This window comes from Amblyraja radiata, chromosome 12 (genome assembly GCF_010909765.2).
Source record: "Amblyraja radiata isolate CabotCenter1 chromosome 12, sAmbRad1.1.pri, whole genome shotgun sequence".
Taxonomy (NCBI): domain Eukaryota; kingdom Metazoa; phylum Chordata; class Chondrichthyes; order Rajiformes; family Rajidae; genus Amblyraja; species Amblyraja radiata.
In genome coordinates, this window is record NC_045967.1 from 1953301 (window position 1) to 1973591 (window position 20291).

Here is a 20291-nt window from a genome sequence, read left to right on the forward strand (position 1 = left end):
TATCCAGCAGGCGTTTGGTGCATGCTTTTGTTGTTGTTATTGTGGTAATGTCATCCATGTATGCCCTGATTGGAGGAAGACGCAGCCCACTCTTCAAGCGTTCCCCTCTGACCACCCATCGTGATGCTCGAATGATGAGCTCCATTGCCATGGTGAAAACCAGAGGAGAAATGATACAGCTTGCCATTATGCCTACCTCAAGGTGCTGCCAGGCGGTGGTGTTGTCCTGTGTTGTGACGCAGAACTGGAGGTCCTGGAAGTAACCTTTTACCAGCTTTGTGATGACCACTGGGACCTGGAAGAAATTAAAAGCTGCCCAAAGAGTCTCATGGGGCACCGAACCAAAGGCATTGGCAAGATCCAAGAAAACCACATGCAGATCTCTTTTCCTTCTTGACAGTTTGTATCTGGTGCCAGATGACGTTTGCATGTTCCAGACATCCTGGGAAACCACGTACCCCTGCTTTCTGCACTGACATGTCAATGAAGTTGTTGCTCTGCAAAAATGCTGAGAGTCTTTGGGCCACAACACCAAAGAAGATCTTTCCTTCCACGTTCAGAAGGCTGATCTTGCGGAATTGGCTAATGGTTGAGGAGTTCTTTTCTTTGGGAATTAAAATCCCTCCTGCCCTTCGCCATGCCTTAGGTATGATTCCTTTCCCCCATGCCACTTTCATTAACTTCCAAAGGTATTTCAGGGCACCAGGGGTGTTCTTATAGAGCCTGTATGGAATGTCATTGGGCCTTGGGACTGATGCTGTTCTTGCCCGTTTGACTGTGTTCTCCACCTCCTTCCTTGTAGAGGCCTTATGTCCATCTGGTGCTCAGGTGGGTGGATAGGTGGCATGTCATCTGGAATAGTGACTGGCTCATACCTCCGGTTGTCAGAGTACGTCTTCCACAGGTGCTCCTCCAGTCCCCTTACAGGTACTCTCAGGATCCTGCTCTTCTCCTTGACAAAGAGGCTTTTGACAAACTTATATGGATCTCTGTAGAAACTTGTCCTCGCCCGTTCTTTCTTCTTGTGTTGGTTTCTCAGGCATTCTGCTCTTCGCAGGATTGCCAGACGCTGCTTTATTTCTGCCTGCAATGCCCCCAGTCCTTTCCTTTCTGCCTCTGTGGCCTTCCTCCACTGTTTTCACAGCTCCTTTCTTTCACCAGTCTTTTGATCTCCTGCTACCTCCTGGACTTGTACAGGAGTGCTGGTTCCTTCTGTGTCCTCTGTTTCATGACCTTCACCCCAAATCTCTCCACCCGATAGTTGTATATGGTGTCTCCCATCTCTCCAGTTTTCTTTCCACACATCCCTTCAATCCTTCCAGAAGATGGATAAGGTCAGTGTTAATGGTCTCCCACTCTTTCCTCTGGCAGGATTTAGGCCACAGGATTTGAAGCTTTTTCCCTTCCATCTTCCTCTCTACCGCTGACTGTGGCTGGTTGGGCTCTGGACTCGTGTCCGTTGGTGGTACTTCGCCTGGGGTGCTGATACCCTGTGGACTGTGGTGGTTAACCTGCCACTGGGCTTCACTCAAAGTAGTAGTCTCAAAGTAGAGTTCACTCAAAGTCTGAAGAAGGGTTTCGGCCCGAAACGTCGCCTATTTCCTTCGCTCCATAGATGCTGCTGCACCCGCTGAGTTTCCCCAGCAATTTTGTGTACCTGGGCTTCACTCGACTGATTTGGCCTACCTCTTAGAAAGTAATGGTCAATGCGAGGCCACACACCAAGCTCTCTCAGGCACTTTTTCCAACCCTTGTGGATCTTGAGATCCTTCTCTGATGTTATCTTTTCCCAGCCACAGATACAACTTTGTAGCTGATGTCCTGCCAGTGCTGCTGCTCTGTCAATTGCTGTGCTAGTTGTAATATTCATAGTCGATTCCGTTCCTAGGTCTGTTGCCGTGTGGTCTGTCGACGAGTCATCATGCGCGCCCGCTCTCTCAGACGCAAGGGGTATTCTTCATCTTGTAGGTAGTTGAGGCTGGGACTATCCCAATGTTTAAGAAACAGTTAGGTACATGGATAGGACAGGTTTGGAGGGATGTGGACCAAATGCGGGCAGGTGGGACTAGCTGGGACACGTTGGCCGGTGTGTGCAAGCTGGGCGAAAGGGCCTGTTTCCGCACTGTATCACACTATGACTCTATGCTGATGAAGATTGATGCCTGGGAATGGCTAGATAGATAGATAGATAGATAGATAGATAGATAGATAGATAGATAGATAGATAGATAGATAGATAGATAGATAGATAGATAGATAGATAGATAGATATAATTTAATTGCCACACAACCAAGGTCGGTGGTATTTGGGTTGCCAGCAGCGGTACAGTAATAAAGAACACAACCACAATAAAAAATTTACACAAACATCCACCACAGCATTCATCACTGTGGTGGAAGGCACAGAGTTTGGCCAGTCCTCCTCCATTTCCCCCCGTGGTCGGGACCACCACCCTCCACAGCCGTTGCTGCGGGCGTCCAGATGGTAAGGGACAAAGTCAAAGTCAAGGTGAGTCCAGGATCGGCTCTTCCCAACCTGAGACCGCGGCTTCAGGCTGGTGTAGGCCGCTGGCCGGCGGTCAAAGTTTTAAAGTACCTGCCGTGCCGCAGCCGGAAGCACCGCAGTCTGCAGGGCCGGCGGTCGAAGCTCCCCTCCAGGGGAGATGGTAAGTCCATGCCGCACCCGCGGTAGAAGACGGCCGCGGGCCGGCGGTGGAAGCTTCTTCTTCCCCCCGGGTCCTCCACGAGGGATCCCGGGCTGTAGACGCCGCACCAGCTGGAGTTCTGCAGATTGCGGCTTCAGACTGCCGGCTGCCGGCTGCCGCGGGCCAGCGTAACGGAGCGCTCCCCTCCAGCGAGGTCTCACCCGCTCCGCACCGAGAGTCCACGCTGTGCCCGCCGCTGAAGCTCCGGGCGCGTCTCCGGGAAAGTCCGCGCCGATCCTTGCTGTTAGGCCACGGGGGAGGCGACCTGAAATAGTCGCCTCTCCATGGAGGAGGCGGCCAAAACGGTTTCCCCCTTACCCCCCCCCCACACCACCCCCCACACATAACACACAAAGAAACATTAAAAACAGACTTTTAAACATACTAAAAAAATAAAAAAAGTTGAAAAAAAACCGACACGCTGCCGACAGGCTGCTGCCAGTGCAGCGCCCCCTTCGCATAGATACAGTATGTTAAATCTAATAAGTTCATCATCAGCTAACATAATCAAAAGACTTGTCTCACCACAGTCATTCTTTCTTTGCCTTGCTCCCATCTGGCAGAAGGTGTGTGTAGGAAGGAGCAGCAGATGCTGGTTCATACCGAAAATAGACACAAAATGCTGGAAGGGGCCAGGCAACATCTCTGGAGAAAAGGAATGAATGACGTTTCGGGTCGAAACACTTATTCAGAAGCAGAAGGTTTCTTTGGTAGAAAGCAAGGAAGCTTGAAAGGGTGTACCACCAGACTCAAGACAGCTTTTTCCCCTCTGCTATCAGGCTTATGAAAGTTCACCTGTACCCCATTGTGGACATTGGACATAGTTTTACTGTACCTCGGTACATGTGACAATCATAAATTTAAACATAAATCAGATAACCAAGTTTACAGTTTATCCCCTTTGTCACCGCAGTGTTACCTCATCAGAGACATTTCCCGGCCCTTAACAGTTTATTTTTACTCCTCTGTTCTAACAAAGCATCTTCGACCTGAAACATTGGCTCTGCTTCTCTTCCCACAGATGCTGCCTGACCTGCTGAGTATTGTGGGCACTTTCTGCTTTTATATTTATATTTCTAGCATCTACGGGGCTTCTACTTTCATTTCAGGGTAAGTACAATTCCTGGTGTTCTTTTGTTAAGAGAGCGGGTAGTGGTGGTGAGTGGGGTTGGTGCCAGATTCAATGTGCACCACTGTTACCCACAGAAGCTGGTCGCTACACTCTGAGGTGGGGAGGGCAGGAAAAACATCAATAATAGAAGCAAAACTTTCAGGGACTGCAGAAAAGATGTGGTGGCGTTGTGACAGTCCAACAAAACAGCAGTATAAAACAAGTCCTTCATGACTCATCTGAAAATTGCAGTGCTAACAAGCCACTGACACCGAAAAAATGTCTTGATGTCTCCGTTGATCTTAAAGATGTGGGAAGCAGATTCAACACTGGTACGAAGAAAGATAATCAAAATAACATTAAGCAAATTTGAATTGAATTCAGCTGTCATTTCACACTGTGTCTGCAGTGCACTGATCCATAAAGTTATGGATATAATTAGAGCTTTCAACTGTGGATGTGTGCGTGTATATTAAGGAAGGGGTAGAGAAAGATACAAAAATAGAGAATGCTGGATAGTGTCAGCTTGTCTGGCAACATCTGTTGAAAGAGAAACGTCTCTTTGTTCTCAGGCTGAAGACCCACACCAGAAACTAAACCTTTTGTCTTTGTCAAACACTCTGTTAACATAGAAACATAGAAAATAGGTGCAGGAGGAGGCCATTCGGCCCTTCGAGCCTGCACCGCCATTCAATATGATCATGGCTGATCATCCAACTCAGTATCCTGTACCTGCCTTCTCTCCATACCCCCTGATACCTTTAGCCACAAGGGCCACATCTAACTCCCTCTTAAATATAGCCAATGAACTGTCCTCAACTACCTTCTGTGGCAGAGAATTCCACAGATTCACCACTCTCTCTGTGAAAAATGTTTTTCTCATCTCAGTCCTAAAAGATTTTCCCCTTATCCTTAAACTGTGACCCCTTGTTCTGGACTTCCCCAACATCGGGAACAATCTTCCTGCATCTAGCCTGTCGAACCTCTTAAGAATTTTGTAAGTTTCTATAAGATCCCCCCTCAATCTTCTAAATTCTAGCGAGTACAAGCCGAGTCTATCCAGTCTTTCTTCATATGAAAGTCCTGACATCCCAGGAATCAGTCTGGTGAACCTTCTCTGTACTCCCTCTCTGGCAAGAATGTCTTTCCTCAGATTAGGAGAACAAAACCAAATCATGTTCTTGTACACCTCTATAAGATCACTCCTCATCCTCCTGCGCTCCAAGGAATAAAGCCCTAACCTGCTCAACGTCTGCCAATAGCTCAGGCAACATCCTTGGAAATCTCTGCAAACCCTTTCCAGCTTGACATCTTTTCTATAACATGATGACCAAAACTGTACACAATACTCCAAATGTGGTTGTAGTTTATTTGGGTGCTTGGAACTGACTCAAAAGAACTCTCAGATACAGGAGGAAACTAACAAGCTTCTTTATTGCAGGACGCCACCTTGAGTCTCCCCTAGCACATGCGTCCCCTCGTACAAGACATAACATATGCTAATTATATTACATACATCACACTGCTCCCCCTTTAACTTGGAGGCAGGTAACACCATTTACATTATATATATTACAGTGGTCTCTTCAGACTCAGACACAGGAGATTGCGAATGCTGGAATCTTGAACAAGAAACAAACTGTTGGTGGTACTCGGCGGGGCAGGCAGCATCTGGGGAAGGAAATGGACAGACAACATGTGTTCAAGAAGGAACTGCAGATGCTGGAAGATCGAAGGTACACAAAAATGCTGGAGAAACTCAGCGGGTACAGCAGCATCTATGGAGCGAAGGAAATAGGCTACACAAAAATGCTGGAGAAACTCAGCGGGGGAAACTTCGCTCCATAGATGCTGCTGCACCCGCTGAGTTTCTCCAGCATTTTTGTGTACCTTGGACAGACAACATTGTGGGTTGGGACTGAAGAAGAACATCAAATATGTCCCAAACCTGTAATCTGTATTTTTCCCAGCTCTGTTGAGTTCCTCCAGATCTTAGTTTTGCTCAAGATTCCAGCACCTGCAGTCTCCTGTGTCTCTGGGAGGTTGATCTTTGTTGGAACATGATGTTTTTGAATTCTCAAGATATTTGCAATAAAATGATGAAAAGAACAATAATTGGAATAGCAATAGGCTTTTCGAGTAGCACATACTTGTTAAAGACTAATCAACCACGTTGGTAATTATAAGATTACAAAGGAAGTTGATTCTAAATCTGATTAGTACAAGTGCGGTGAGGTACAGGTACAATGCAAAATCATGCTTATAGCAGCATCACTGGCCCAGACTCAAACAAACACACAAAAACATAAATCATACGTAAAATTATGGAAAATGGTAAAAAAAAAAATAGACTGCAAAAAACAAGTCATTAGTGCTGGGCATAATAAAGAAAAAAAATCGATGCTAGTGCACCAGGTGGTATGTGGTGTTCCATTGTCGGGGTAAGATTTGGGAATTGCGGATTAGTTTAAGAACCTGCAGGCTGCAGGAAAGTGGCCTTTATAGAGTCTGCGACATCAGGGATGATGTCGGGTTCATCAGTGACCACACCGACACTCGCAATAGGGTGAACTCGCATGATATGCTTTATTTACAGATACAAGACAGTCCAGGGCTGCATGGGGGTGCTGTCCCTCAACGTCAGGGCACATGTAAGGTGTGGCTGGCAATCTCAGGGTTGATTCAGCAGCTCGATCCTCATCTTGAAGGAGGAGAAATGGGCGAACTTGGGCTCCTCCCAGCAATTCATCCTTGCCTCGAGAGGAGGTGCTCAGACATATCCTGGCGACTCAGCTTTGGGCTTGAAGAGGTGATACTGGTAGTCCCTGGCTCATTCTGGCTGCTCAATCCATGCCTATGTGTGTGGGCGTAGTCCCTCATTGTCTGTGGGCAGTTTCAAAGTTGCTGCGGCCACACAGTCTTTGCCTCAGTGGAGGTGCTGGCTGTCCAGGGCTTCTTCCCAGCATCTCAGTCTGGACCACACGGTACCACTAGTGGTCTCGGGTTTGTCCCAGTGACTCAGTCTTCCTCAAATCTGTGACAGGGGACAAAGCAAACAGTGAGGTGACCTTCTTTCTTCCTCTTTCTCTTCATCTTCCTCTTCCTCCTCTTTTTCTTTCTCTTCCTCTTTCTCTCCTTCTTCTTCTCTCACCCTCTCCCTTCTTCCCTCCAGCTCTATTTCTGGGTTTTATAAGGAGTAGGCAGACGAGGTTCAGGAAAGCCAATCCGATATCAGGTGGTTGGACTTAGCTGTTACCAATGATGCTGAGGTTTAGCCTCTCCTGGCCTGAATGTCATGATAAAGAACCCGCTGTAATTTCTGATTAGGTATTTCTAAACATTCAGCTCCTATCACTTATGACCTTATTACGGGTGTCAGTGGTTATGGGGAGAAGACAGGAGCATGGGTTTAAGTTGGAGAGATAGATCAGCCATGATTGAATAGCGGAGTAGACTTGATGGGCCGAATGGCCTAATTCTGCTCCTATCACATAAACTTGGTGGCGTGGGACCTCAGTCTTTGGCACCTCCTGCCTGATTCTAGCAGAGAATAGAGGGCATGGCCTGGATTTTGGGATCCTTTATAATAGATGCTACCTTCATGAGGCAGTGCACATGTAGGTGGTTGTGATGGTGATGACTCTGCCCCTGATTCACCGGACGGAGTCCAGCACTCACTGCATCCTCTTGTATTCCTGTGTGCTAGCATTGCCATACTAGACCATAATGTAACTAGACTGGATTCTTTCTATAGTTCATCAGTGGAAGATTGTAAAAAAAATTGCCATTTTGTGCAGGATCTCTTTAAACTTCTAACAAAGGAGAGGCACTGGTAAGCCTTCTTCATGATTATATCTACATGCTGAGCCCAGGACTAGTCATCCAAGATATTAACACCCATGAATTTGAAGATGCCCAAATCTGTCCACTGCCACCCTATCAATGAAAACTAGCACATGATCTTCCCCTTCCCCTTTCTGAAGTCGACAATTAGTTCCTTGGTCTCGTTGTCATTAAGCAAGAGGTTGCATGGCACCACTCAGCCAGTTGGTTCTATTTCTCTCCTGTTTGATGGCATTACCACCCCTGAATCAGTCTCCAAGGAGGGGATTTTGTTACCGATCTAGACGAATAGAGGTCTAACGATAAGGGAGTCAAAGTTCCAATAGACAATAGACAATAGGTGCAGGAGTAGGTCATTCGGCCCTTCGAGCCAGCACCGCCATTCAATGTGATCGTGGCTGATCATCCCCAATCAGTACCCCGTTCCTGCCTTCTCCCCATATCCCGACTCCGCTACTTTTAAGAGCCCTATCTAGCTCTCTCTTGAAAGCATCCAGAGAACCTGCCTCCACCGCCCTCTGAGGCAGAGAATTCTACAGACTCACTCACCTGTGAGAAAAAGTGTTTCCTCACTTTCGTTCTAAATGGCTTACTCCTTATTCTTAAACTGTGGCCCCTGGTTCTGGATTCCCCCAACATCGGGACCACGTTTCCTGCCTCTAGCGTGTCCAAGCCCTTAACAATCTTATATGTCTCATCCTTCTAAACTCCAGAGTGTACAAGCCCAGCTGCTCCATTCTCTCAGCATATGACAGTCCCACCATCCCGGGAATTAACCTTGTAAACCTACGCTGTACTCCCTCAATAGCAAGAATGTCCTTCCTCAAATTAGAGGACCAAAACTGCACACAATACTCCAGGTGTGGTCTCACTAGGGCTCTGTACAACTGCAGAAGGACCTCCTTGCTCCTGTATTCGATTCCTCTTGTTATAAAGGCCAACATGCCATTCGCTTTCTTCACTGCCTGCTGTACCTGCATGCTTACTTTCATAGACTGATGTACAAGGACCCCCAGATCCCTTTGTACTTCCCCTTTTCCCAACTTGACGCCATTTAGATAGTAATCTTGCGAGTGTCTGTGCGGTCACTGCCAAACCCAGCATCAAATTATATTTCTGGTAGTTTAGATGTTGATTCCAAAGGTAGGTACAGAAGTTCGAGTCTTGGAGTTTGGGAATCAGTTTGGAGAGGTTGATAGTGTTGAATGCCAAACTGTAGGCGATGACCTACTCTATGTGTTCCTGTCATCCAGATGGTTTCGAGCAGAGTGGAGAGCCAGTGAGATAGCAGCTGCTGTTGATCTGTTGTGGCCATAGGCAAATTGACTTGGATCCAGGTAATTTCTGAGGGAGCAGCTGATTCAGACATAACAAAAAAACAGATATGGTGGACAATCAAGACACAAGAGACTACAATGCTGGAATGTTAAACAAAAAACAATTTGCTTGGGGAACTCGAAGGTACACAAAATTGCTGGAGGAACTCAGCGGGTGCAGCAGCATCTATGGAGCGAAGGAAATAGGCGACGTTTCGGGCCGAAACCCTTCTTCAGACGTTCTTCGGCCCGAAACGTCGCCTATTTCCTTCGCTCCATAGATGCTGCTGCACCCGCTGAGTTCCTCCAGCAATTTTGTGTACCTTCGATATTCCAGCATCTGCAGTTCCCTTTTGAACACATGCTTGGGGAACTCAGCAGGTTTGGCTGCATCCATGGATGGAAAAGGACATAGGACATTGACATTATGTGGATTTTACTGTTTAAATGCTACCTGGCCCATTGATTCCTCCCACAGTCTGTTTTATGCTAAATGTTAATGCTGTAATTGTTATTGAGTAATGTTAATGCTGAATGACATTCATTCAGAGTTGCGTTAGATCAAGGTGATACATTTTTCAGGGTGTGTTTTTTACTGGATCACACGCACATTTCTCACAATAACGTTTGTTCCCGAAAAATTGGACTAAGTTATCTGAACCATCATTCGCGGATAGATATCTTCTGATGAAAGATCGTGCCAAATGATTGCTTGCTGGCCAAAAGTAATTTGAGTAGAAAAACATGTCCATGATAATATTATTCACATCACATAACCTAGTCAATGGTCATTTCCACAATCAACATCTAAATGACCAGAAATTTAATTTGATGCTGAGTTTGGCAGTGACCTCACAGACACTCGCAGTAGCGTGAACTCACGTGTTGTATGTTATTAACAGACAAAGAATGACCAGGACTGCATGGGGGTGCTGTTCCTCATCGTCAGGGTGCATGTGCATTGGCAATCTTGGGATTATCTTGGAAGCTCAGTCCTGGTTTCAAAGGACGAGACATGGCGATCTCAGGTTTCTCCCTGCAGTTCACCCTTGCCTTGAGAGGGGGCGCTGGAGGTCCCAGGCTTATCCTGGCGGCTCATCTTTGTGGCTAGAAGGGGTGGCACTGGCAGTCTCTTGATTATCACGGCAGCTCAGTCTTTGCCTCTGTGTGCGGCTGTAATCCCACGGTGTCCTCATTGGACAGGAAGCAGCAGTGGCGTCTCAGGCTTGCCCCGGCCACTCAGATTTAGCCTCAATAGAGGAGATGGCTGACTCGGGCTACTTTCCCAGCAGCCCAGCCTTGACCTCATGGTGGCGCTGGTGGTCCCGGGTTTGTCCCAGTGTCTCTGTCTTCCTATAGTCTGTGACATGTGAACAAGCTAGCAGGGAGGCTCCTCAATCTCTCCCTTCCAAGCTCTCTCCTTTCTTCCATCTTCCTCTCTTTCTTCTTCTCCTTCTTTCTCTTCTGCTTCTTCTCTCACCCTCTCATTTCTCCCCCCTGGATATAATGCCTGGGTTTTACATGGAGTAGGCTGACAAGGTTCTGGTGGCCAATATTAGCTAATTGGAGCCAGCTTTATCAATGATGCTGGGCATTGGCCTCTCTTGGCCAGTCAGCCTGTGGTAGGGATCAAAGCGGCATCTAAGGGAGGGATCCTGTCACAGCAGCCTCTCAAACATGATGGCTATGGGATCAGATTAGCAGTAATTATATAATGCAGAGACCTCACTTTTTAGAGATTCAGTGCAGAAACAGGCCCTTCGGCCCCTGGGCCCACCATCCATGCCGACCAGTGATCCTCCCATGGTCCTACACACAAGTGACAATTTATAATTTTACCAAAGCCAATTCACCCACAAACCTTTTAGAGTGTGGGAGGAAACTGGAGCATCGGGAGAAAACCCAGGCGGTCACGGGAGAACGTACAAACTCCGTACAGACAGCACTCATAGCCAGGATCTAACCCGGGTCTCTGCCACTGTAAAGCAGCAACTCTACTCCTGCTCCTTCCTTGAGGATATTCCAGCACACACAAGGTTTTAGTCCAAAGTGCATTGGAAAGCTCACTTGACCAGATAACTGCAACTCCAACAGAACTGTTGAATGTTGAACACCTTTCGAGGCTAAGCATCCTGCTTCAACAGTGTCCAGTTATCCCTACAACACCAGCATGGAGTGGCTGCAGTATATTTAAGAGGCAGAGCAGAGCAATTTGATAAGGTTTGAATCGGGCGCACCTCCTATGTCCGTGACTCTCACCACCCACGAAAACAAGGGGTGTTGAGTAACATCACTGCCTCAATGTGTAGGAAGGAACTGCAGGTGCTGGTTTAAACCAAAAGATAGACCACAAAAAGCTGGGGTCACTCAGCAGGTTGGACACCGTCTCTGGAGAAAAAGAATAGGTGACGTTTCGGCTCAAGACCCTTCTTCAGACTGAGATTCGGGGGAAAGGGAAACGAATTATAGACAGTGATATATAGAGATATAGAACAAATGAATGAAAGATATGCAAAAATGCAACAAAGATAAAGAAATAGGCCATTGCTAGCTGTGGGCTAGGTGAGAACGATTTACAGACAATGAGAGAGAATGTTGCACGTCACCATTCCAACTCGTAAATATATCAGTGTTCCTTTGTTGTCATTGTCGAACCTCTATTTGGACATTGTAAGAATAACCTTCAGGCAGTGACACTTCAATAGATGAGAAAGTTGGTGTGGGTGGTAAATACTGCCTTTGTCAGCAAGATTCCCATCCAATCAAGGAATATATCAAAAATAATTCCATTGGATACTTATTTTCTCCGTGTATAATGTCACAGGGTTGGCCATGCAGGATGCAGCATTCATCACACATTATATTCTATTACATTATATTTAATGTATTGTCTTTCTGTTGACTGTTTAGCACGCAGCAAAAGCCTTTCACTGCACCTCGGTACACGTGACAATGAACTAAACTGAAACCGAAACTTTTCACTGCACTCGGTACAAGTGACAATAAACTAGACAAAACCCAAACTGATATCTGGACATTGTAACCCATAGATACCTCAAACCCAATCCAAGCCAAATATTCCCCTTGTTTTCTTTGTGATGTTAACTAAGAAATAATATGCTTAGATCTGTGCTATGATTTTTCATTGTGTGTTTCTCTGATCGTACAACTTGCCACCATAAAAAGTTAGATCATATTATTAGAAGTAACCGCATCCATGAACAGCACAATGCACAGAGGAGACCCTACAGATGCTTTGTTGTTATTGCCATCCCTTCACTATTGGTAATGAACGTTCTACTGATCAGCTACTGTTACTTCCCACCATGTGCTAAGTTAGGAGAACACTTATCTTAATAGCATCTATTCAACATTTTGAATAAAACTAAAACAATGGTCATAAAAAGTTGCATAAAAAGGGCAGTCACGCTGGTGCAGCGGTAGAGTTAATGCCTTATGCCCCTGTCCCACTTAGGAAACCTGAACGGAAACCTCTGGAGACTTTGCGCCCCACCCAAGGTTTCCGTGCGGTTCCTGGAGGTTGCAGGTGGTTGCTGGAGGTTGCAGGTAGTGTCAGCAGGTAGGGAGACTGACAAAAACCTCCGGGAATCTCCGGGAACCACACGGAAACCTTGGGTGGGGCGCAAAGTCTCCAGAGGTTTCCGTTCAGGTTTCCTACGTGGGACAGGGGCATTACTGCAAATGGAGCGCCAGAGACCCGGGTTCGATCCCGACTATGGGTGCTGTCTGTGTGTAGTTTGTACGTTATCAATGAGACCTGTGTAGATTTTCTCCGAGAGCTTCGGTTTCCTCCCACACTCCAAAGACGTATAAGTTTGCAGGTTAATTGAAATTGTCCCTAGTGGGTGTAGGATACTGTTAATGTACGGGGATCGTTGGTCGGCGTGGACTCGGGGGATCGAAGGGCCTGTTTCCATGCTATATTTCTAAACTAAACTAAACTAAAAAAAGAATTCGATGATGCAATGCCTGAAATCGCAACTTTTTTAAAGATATTAATCATTGGAGGGTATTGAATATAGTGGGCGGCGCGACTCTTGTCAGCAGCGGCCTCTGCAGTCCGTCTGTCTTTTTATTGTTTTCTGTCTTGTTCTATGTAGTTTTTATTGTTTTTTTTTGTCGGGGTATGTGTGTGCGGGTGGGGGGGGAACTTTAAGGTCTTTCCCCTGCACGGGAGACCCGACCTTTTCTTTGTCGGGTCTCCGCTGTCGTTGGGGCTGCAACGTGGAGTGGCCTCCGACAGGAATGACCTGGGGCTCCAGTCGCGGAGCTGCGGATTTACTCACCATCACGGAGCTGGCCGAGTCCGGAGCGGGTGGAGCTGTGGTGGAGCGCTGCTGTGACCCGACACCCGGAGATTCGGAAGCTCCTACCGCAGGTCTGTGGACTGTAATACCGGGAGCCCGCGGGTCCCTGCTGGGAGACCGCTTTTCGGGGCTTCCGCAACGGCGACTTCTCCCGCCTGAGTTGCGGGGTTGAAGATTACCTGGAGCGGGGCCTACATCACCGCCCCGCGCGGCTTGGAATGGCCGCGGGACTTTGTGAGCGCCCGCCGGGGCTCCAACACCAAGAGCCCGCCGGGGCTCCAACACCAAGAGCCCGCCGGGGCTCCAACACCAAGACCCGGTGCGTGGCCTTGCATCACCCGGCGTGGCTTTAATGGCTGCGGGACATTTAACATCGCCCGCCGGGGGCTTTGACTCTGTCTTTGACTCTGACATGGGGGGGAGAGGGGAGTGCAGGGGAGAGATATGTTTAAGTTTTGCCTTCCATCACAGTGAGGAGGACTCACTGTGATGGATGTTTATGTGAATTGAATTGTGTTGGTGTGTGTCTTGGTTCTTTTTTTTGTATGGCTGCAGAAACCAAATTTCGTTTGAACCTCATGTGAGGTTCAAATGATAATAAAAGGTATTGTATTGTATTGTATTGTATTGTATTGTATCTTCTCTGCAGAGCTCTGAGCCAACGGAATGTTATTGCCTTGGAAATGAGTTCAAAGATACTTGTGTTTCAATCCATTTTGTATCTATCTTCGATTTAAACCAGCATCTACAGTTCTTTCCTACAAATCAATACTTCTTCTGCCCGTGGCTGTAACAGCCCAAATCAAACAATAGACCACAACATTGCCTCCTATCTTCAGTATAAAATTAATAATTATATATTAACCCCAATGAATAAGTCACTCAGTGGCTTTTGAATCTTGCAATAATGTTATTAATGCATCTGTATCCATATACAAGGAGTAAATAGAATAGAGATCACATGTAAGAATATTTATTTTGTCATCCAAATCCACATTATAAGACCTTTTATTGTTTACGCATCCTCACTTCATCTATCACAGTTTGGTTCGGCAGCCTCGACTCACTCTCCCGGAAGAAACTACAACGCATTATAAACAGAGCTTCCAAAATTATTGGCTTACCCCTTCCATCACTTGAATCACTCTACCATAAACGGACACTTCACAAAGCCCGCAAGATCATCACTGACCCCACTCACCCTGCACACTATGCCTTTCAGCTACTGCCCTCTGGGAGGCGTTACAGGTCAATTGCCTCCAAAACAACCCGTTTCAAAAACAGTTTCATTCCTACCGCAATTAACTTTTTAAACTCCGTACGGTGAGGAAATACGAATAAGCGTGGCCCTTATGTATTATGAAATGTGTCTGTTTGTATGTATATCTACGTTACGAGTTGAATGTTTGATGAAATGTTGGAACCTGTATCGAGCTGTACTGAGAACAAATTCCACCAGCCTGGCTGTGTGGTCATTAAAAAATACAATTACAATTACAATTACAATTATTGACATGAAGACATCTACTGGGCTTTGGAACTCTTACCCATCTGGACACCTGTTATCACATCAAGATGTTTGTGGAAAACCACAAAAACTGGAGGAACTTAGCGGGTCAGGCAGCATCTCTGGAGAAAAGGAATAGTCAACATTTCAGGCCGAGACCTTTCTTCCTCCCACACTCCAAAGACGTATATGTTTGTAGGTTAATTGGCCTGTTAAATGTAAAAATTGTCCCTAGTGGATGTAGGATAGTGTTAATAGACAATAGACAATAGGTAGGCCATTCGGCCTTTCTTGCCAGCACCGCCAATCAGTGTGATCATGGCTGATCATCCACAATCAGTACCCCATTCCAGCCTTCTCTCCATATTCCTTAACATCCATTATCCCTAAGAGCTCCATCTAACTCTCTCTTGAAAGTATCCAGAGAACCAGCCTCCACTGCCATCTGAGGCAGAGAATTCCACACACTCACAACTCTCTGCGTGAAAAAGTTTTTCCTCATCTCCATTCTAAATGGCTCACCACTTATTCGTAAACTATGGCCCCTGGTTCTGGACTTCCCCAACATTGGGAACATATTTCCTGCCTCTAGTTTGTCCAAACCCTTAATAAGATATCCTCTCAATAAGATATCCTCTCATCCTTCTAAATTACAGAGTATACAAGCCCAGCCGCTCCATTCTATCAACATATGACTGTCCCAGGAATTAACCTCGTGAACCTACGCTGGACTCCCCCAATAACAAGAATGTCCTTCCTCAAGTTTGGAGACCAAAACTGCACACAATAGCCCAGGTGTGGTCTCACTAGAGCCCTGTACAACTGTAGGAGGACCTCTTTGTTCCTATATTCAACTCTCGGGTTATGAAGGCCAACATGCCATTCGCTTTCTTCACTGCCTGCTGTACCTGCATGCTTACTTTCATAGACTGATGAATAAGGACTCCCAGATCCCGTTGTACTTCCCCTTTTCCCAACTTGACACCATTTAGATAATAATCTGCCTTCCTGTTTTTGCCACCAAAGTGGATAACCTCACATTTATCCACATTAAACTGCATCTGCCATGCATCTGCCCACTCACCCAACCTGTCCAAGTCACCCTGCATCCTCATAGCATCCTCCTCACAGTTCACACTGCCACCCAGCTTTGTGTCATCTGCAAATTTGCTAATGTTATTTTTAATCCCTTCATCCAAATCATTAATATATATTGCAAATAGCTCGGTCCCAGCACCGAGCCTTGCGGTACCCCAGTAGTCACTGCCTGCCATTCTGAAAGGGACCTGTAAATTCCTGCCCTTTGTTTCCTGTCTGTCAACCAATTTTCTATCAATGTCAGCAACCTACCCCCAATACCATGTGCTCTAATTTTGCCCACTAATCTCCTATGTGGGCAAAATATCAAATGCGTTCTGGAAGTCCAGATAAACCACATCCACTGGCTCTCCCTTGTCCATTATCCTGGTATCATTCTCAAAAAATTCCAGAAGATTAGTCAAGCATAATTTCCCCTTTGTAAATCCATGTTGACTCGGACCTATCCTGCTACTGCTATCCAAATGTGCCGCTACTTCATCTTTATGATTGACTCCAGCATCTTCCCCACCACCGATGTCAGGCTAACTGGTCTATAATTCCCTGTTTTCTCTCTGCCGCCCTTCTTAAAGAGTGGGATAACATTACCTACCCACCAATCCACAGGAACTGATCCTGAGTCTATAGAACATTGGAAAATGATTACCAATGCGTCCACGATTTCTAGAGCCACTTCCTTAAGTTCTCTGAGGTGCAGACCATCGGGCCCTGGGGCGGGGATCGTTGGTCGGCGCGGACCCGGTGGGCCGATAAAGGGCCTGTTTCCATGCTGTTTCTCTAAACTAAACAAAACAAAAAAATAATTAGAAGATGCAACGCCTGAAATTGCAACTTTTTTGAAGATATTAATCATCAGTGGGTATTGCATATTTTCTCTGCAGAGCTCTGAGCCAACGGAATGTTATTGCCTTGGAAATGAGTTCCAAGATATTTGTGTTTCAACCCATTTTATGTCTATCTTCGATTTAAACCAGCGTCTGCAGTTCTTTCCTACAATTCTGCCTGTGGTTGTAACAGCCCGGAAAAAACAATGGACCACACCATTGCCTCCTAACCTCAGTATAAAATTAATAATGATATGTTATCCCTAATGAATAAGTCATTAAGTGGCTTTTGAATCTTGCAATAATGTTATTAATGCATCTGTATCTAAATACAAGGAGTAAATAGAATAGAGATCACAAGTAAGAATATTTATTTTGTCATCCATATCCACATTATGCCTTTTTTATTGTTTATGTATTTATTGACATGAAGACACCTATTGGGCTTTGGAACACTTACCCATCTGGGCACCTGTTATCACATCAAGAAGTTTGTGGAAACATACAAAAGCTGGAGTAACTCAGCGGGTCAGGTAACATCTCTGACCCGAAACATCACCTATTCCTTTTCTCTGGAGATGCTTCCTGACCTGTTGAGTTACTCCAGCTTTTTGTGTCTATCTTTGGTTTAAACCAGCATCTGCAGTTCCTTCCTGCACAAGCAGTTTGAGGATAACCCTGTTAATATGCATATTAAAACCTTTGGGGAGTGGGTCTAGGAATTCAGCGAGGTGATTGAGGCCTTAGCAGGGTTGGAAAAGTGATTGGGCATCAAGGTGGACGGGTATTGGGGTGGCAAGGACTGGAACCTGGAGGACTTTACAGAGATTGTGGTGGAAGGAGAGGTGTCAGGCTGATGACAATGAGAACATTGTTGGCATGGAGTGAGAGTGCATAAGTAGAGAGTTGTGAATTTGTGGAATTCCCTGCCACAGAGGGCAGTGGAGGCCAAGTCACTGGATGGATTTAAGAGAGAGTTAGATAGAGCTCTAGGGGCTAGTGGAGTCAAGGGATATGGGGAGAAGGCAGGCACAGGTTATTGATAGGGGACGATCAGCCATGATCACATTGAATGGCGATGCTGGCTCGATGGGGCGAATGGCCTCCTCCTGCACCTACAGTGCATTGAGAAAGTATCCAGACCCCTTCACTTTTTCCACATTTTGTTACATTACAGCCTTATTCTAAAATTGATTACAGTCATTTAATTTATCATCAATCTACACACAATACCTCATAATATAAAAGCGAAAACAGGTGTTTAGTAATTTTTGCAAAATAATAAAAAATAAATAACTGAAATATCACATTTACGTAAGTATTCAGACCCTTTGCTGTGACTTTTAAAATTGAGCTTCGGTGCATCCAGTTTCCATTGATTATCCTTGAGATGTTTCTACAACTTGATTGGAGTCCACAAGTGGTAAATTAAATTGATTGTACATGATTTGGAAAGGCACACACCTGTCTATATAAGATCCCACAGTTGACAGTGCACGTCAGAGCAAAAAACAAGCCATGAGGACAAAGTAATTGTCTGTAGACCTCCGAGACAGGATTGTGTTGAGACACAGATTTGCGGAAGGGTATAAAACATTTTTTGCAGCATTGCAGATCCCGAAGAGCACAGTGGCCTCCGTCATTCTTAAATAGAACTTTGAAACCACCAGGACTCTTCATAGAGCTGGTCGCCTGGCCAAACTGAGCAATCGAGGAAGAAGGGCCTTGGTCAGGGAGATGACCAAGAACCCGATGGTCACTCTGACAGAGCTCCAGAGTTCCTCTGTGGAGATGGGAGAAACTTCCAGAAGGACAACTATATCTGCAGCACTCCACCAATCAGGCCTTTATTGTAGAGTGGCCAGACAGAAGCCACTCCTCAGTTAAAGGCACATGACAGCCCGCTTGGAGTTTGCCAAAAGGCACCTAAACAAGATTCCCTGGCCTGATGAAACCAAGATTGAACTCTTTGGCCTGAATGCCAAGTGTCACGTCTGGAGGAAACCAGGCATCGCTCATCACCTGGCCAATACCATACTGCGGTGAAGCATGGTGGTGGCAGCATCATGCTGTGGGGATGTTTTTCAGTGGCAGGAACTGGGAGACTAGTCAGGATCGAGGGAAAGATGAACGGAGCAAAGTACAGAGAGATCCTTGATGAAAACCTGCTCCAGAGCGTTCAGGACCTCAGACTGGGGCAGAGGTTCACCTTCCAACAGGGCAACGACCTAAAGCTCACGTCCAAGACAACGCAGGAGTGGCTTTGTGACAAGTCTGTGAATGTCCGTAAGTGGCCCAGCCAGAGCCCGGACTTGAACCCGATCGAATATCTCTGGAGGGACCTGAAAATAGCTGTGCATCGATGCTCCCCATCCAACCTGACAGAACTTGTGATAATCTGCAGAGAAGAATGGGAGAAATTACCCAAATACAGGTGTGCCAAGCTTGTAGCGTCATACCCAAGAAGATTTGAGGTTGTAATCACTGCCAAAGGTGCCTCAATAAAGTACTGAGTAAAGGGTCTGAATACTTATGTAAATGTGATATTTCAGTTATTTATTTTTAATTATTTTGCAAAAATTTCTAAATACCTGTTTTCGCTTTTTTATTGTGGGCTACTGTGTGTAGATTGCTGATTAAAAAAATGAATTTAATCCATTTTAGAATAAGGCTGTAACGTAACAAAATGTGGAAAAAGTGAAGGGGTCTGAATACTTTCTGAATGCACTGTATTTTCTATGTTTCTAAGACATTTATAAGGGAGAAAAGTTAAATAAGTATTTGACTGAGTATGGGGATGTGGAAATAATGCAGACAAGTGGGAACAATATAGTTGGCAATTTTCAATGATTTGCTGAGTCTAGTAGTGGAGCTGTTAATTTTTTTATTCAAGCACAATGGTTATACGGCATCTGAGCAAAGCATTCAAATATCTGCAGACCTTAACTAAAAACTGAACACATCATAACTACCAAAACAAAGAAACTATGGAACTGTTACGAAAAGACTGAACATGACTAGAGACAAAAGGCACTGGACTTAACACTCTCACAGACCAGAATACAGAATACACTGCTGAAAAACAAGCTTCCTTATCTATATCGGGTGAATGATCCCTTTGAATACAGCTATCCAGGATAAAAGCCACAAAGGTTAAATTGCTGTGCTATCAGCTAACACGGCTTTTGCAGCCTCCTGTCTTATCAGAAACCTGGGAATCCTGGGAGTCCCAAGTCCTACTGCTGACGGAATAACGTCTCCGCTCCAAGATTCCCGTCATAGTGCCACCCACAAAGCAAGCTCCCACATGCATTAACTGATGGGTTGAAAGGCCAGTTTCTATGATGTAGACCTCTAGCTTTCAACTGACCCCACTTACCCTGTTATTTGAGAGTATGAAATGTTCATCTTCTTTCAACTAAGTGAAAGAAAATTAACATTTCATACACTCGGGTAGCAGGGTGAGTGGGGTCAGCTTAAAGCCATAGTGGTCTACATCATTGAAACAGATCCTTCAGCCCACTGAATTGATGCCGACCATCATACCAACTATATTAAT

At 45.7% G+C, this 20291-nt stretch overlaps 1 long non-coding RNA gene across 1 annotated transcript; it reads right to left on the reverse strand.

Moving 5' to 3' along the window:
- Positions 1–397: 397 nt before the first annotated feature.
- Positions 398–19684, reverse strand: LOC116979362. Its single transcript, XR_004413678.1, has 3 exons — positions 19674–19684; positions 4052–4055; positions 398–508 (listed from the first exon to the last, which is right to left on the reverse strand). It is a non-coding gene; the product is annotated as an uncharacterized LOC116979362 (long non-coding RNA).
- Between the last annotated feature and the right edge of the window lie 607 nt (positions 19685–20291).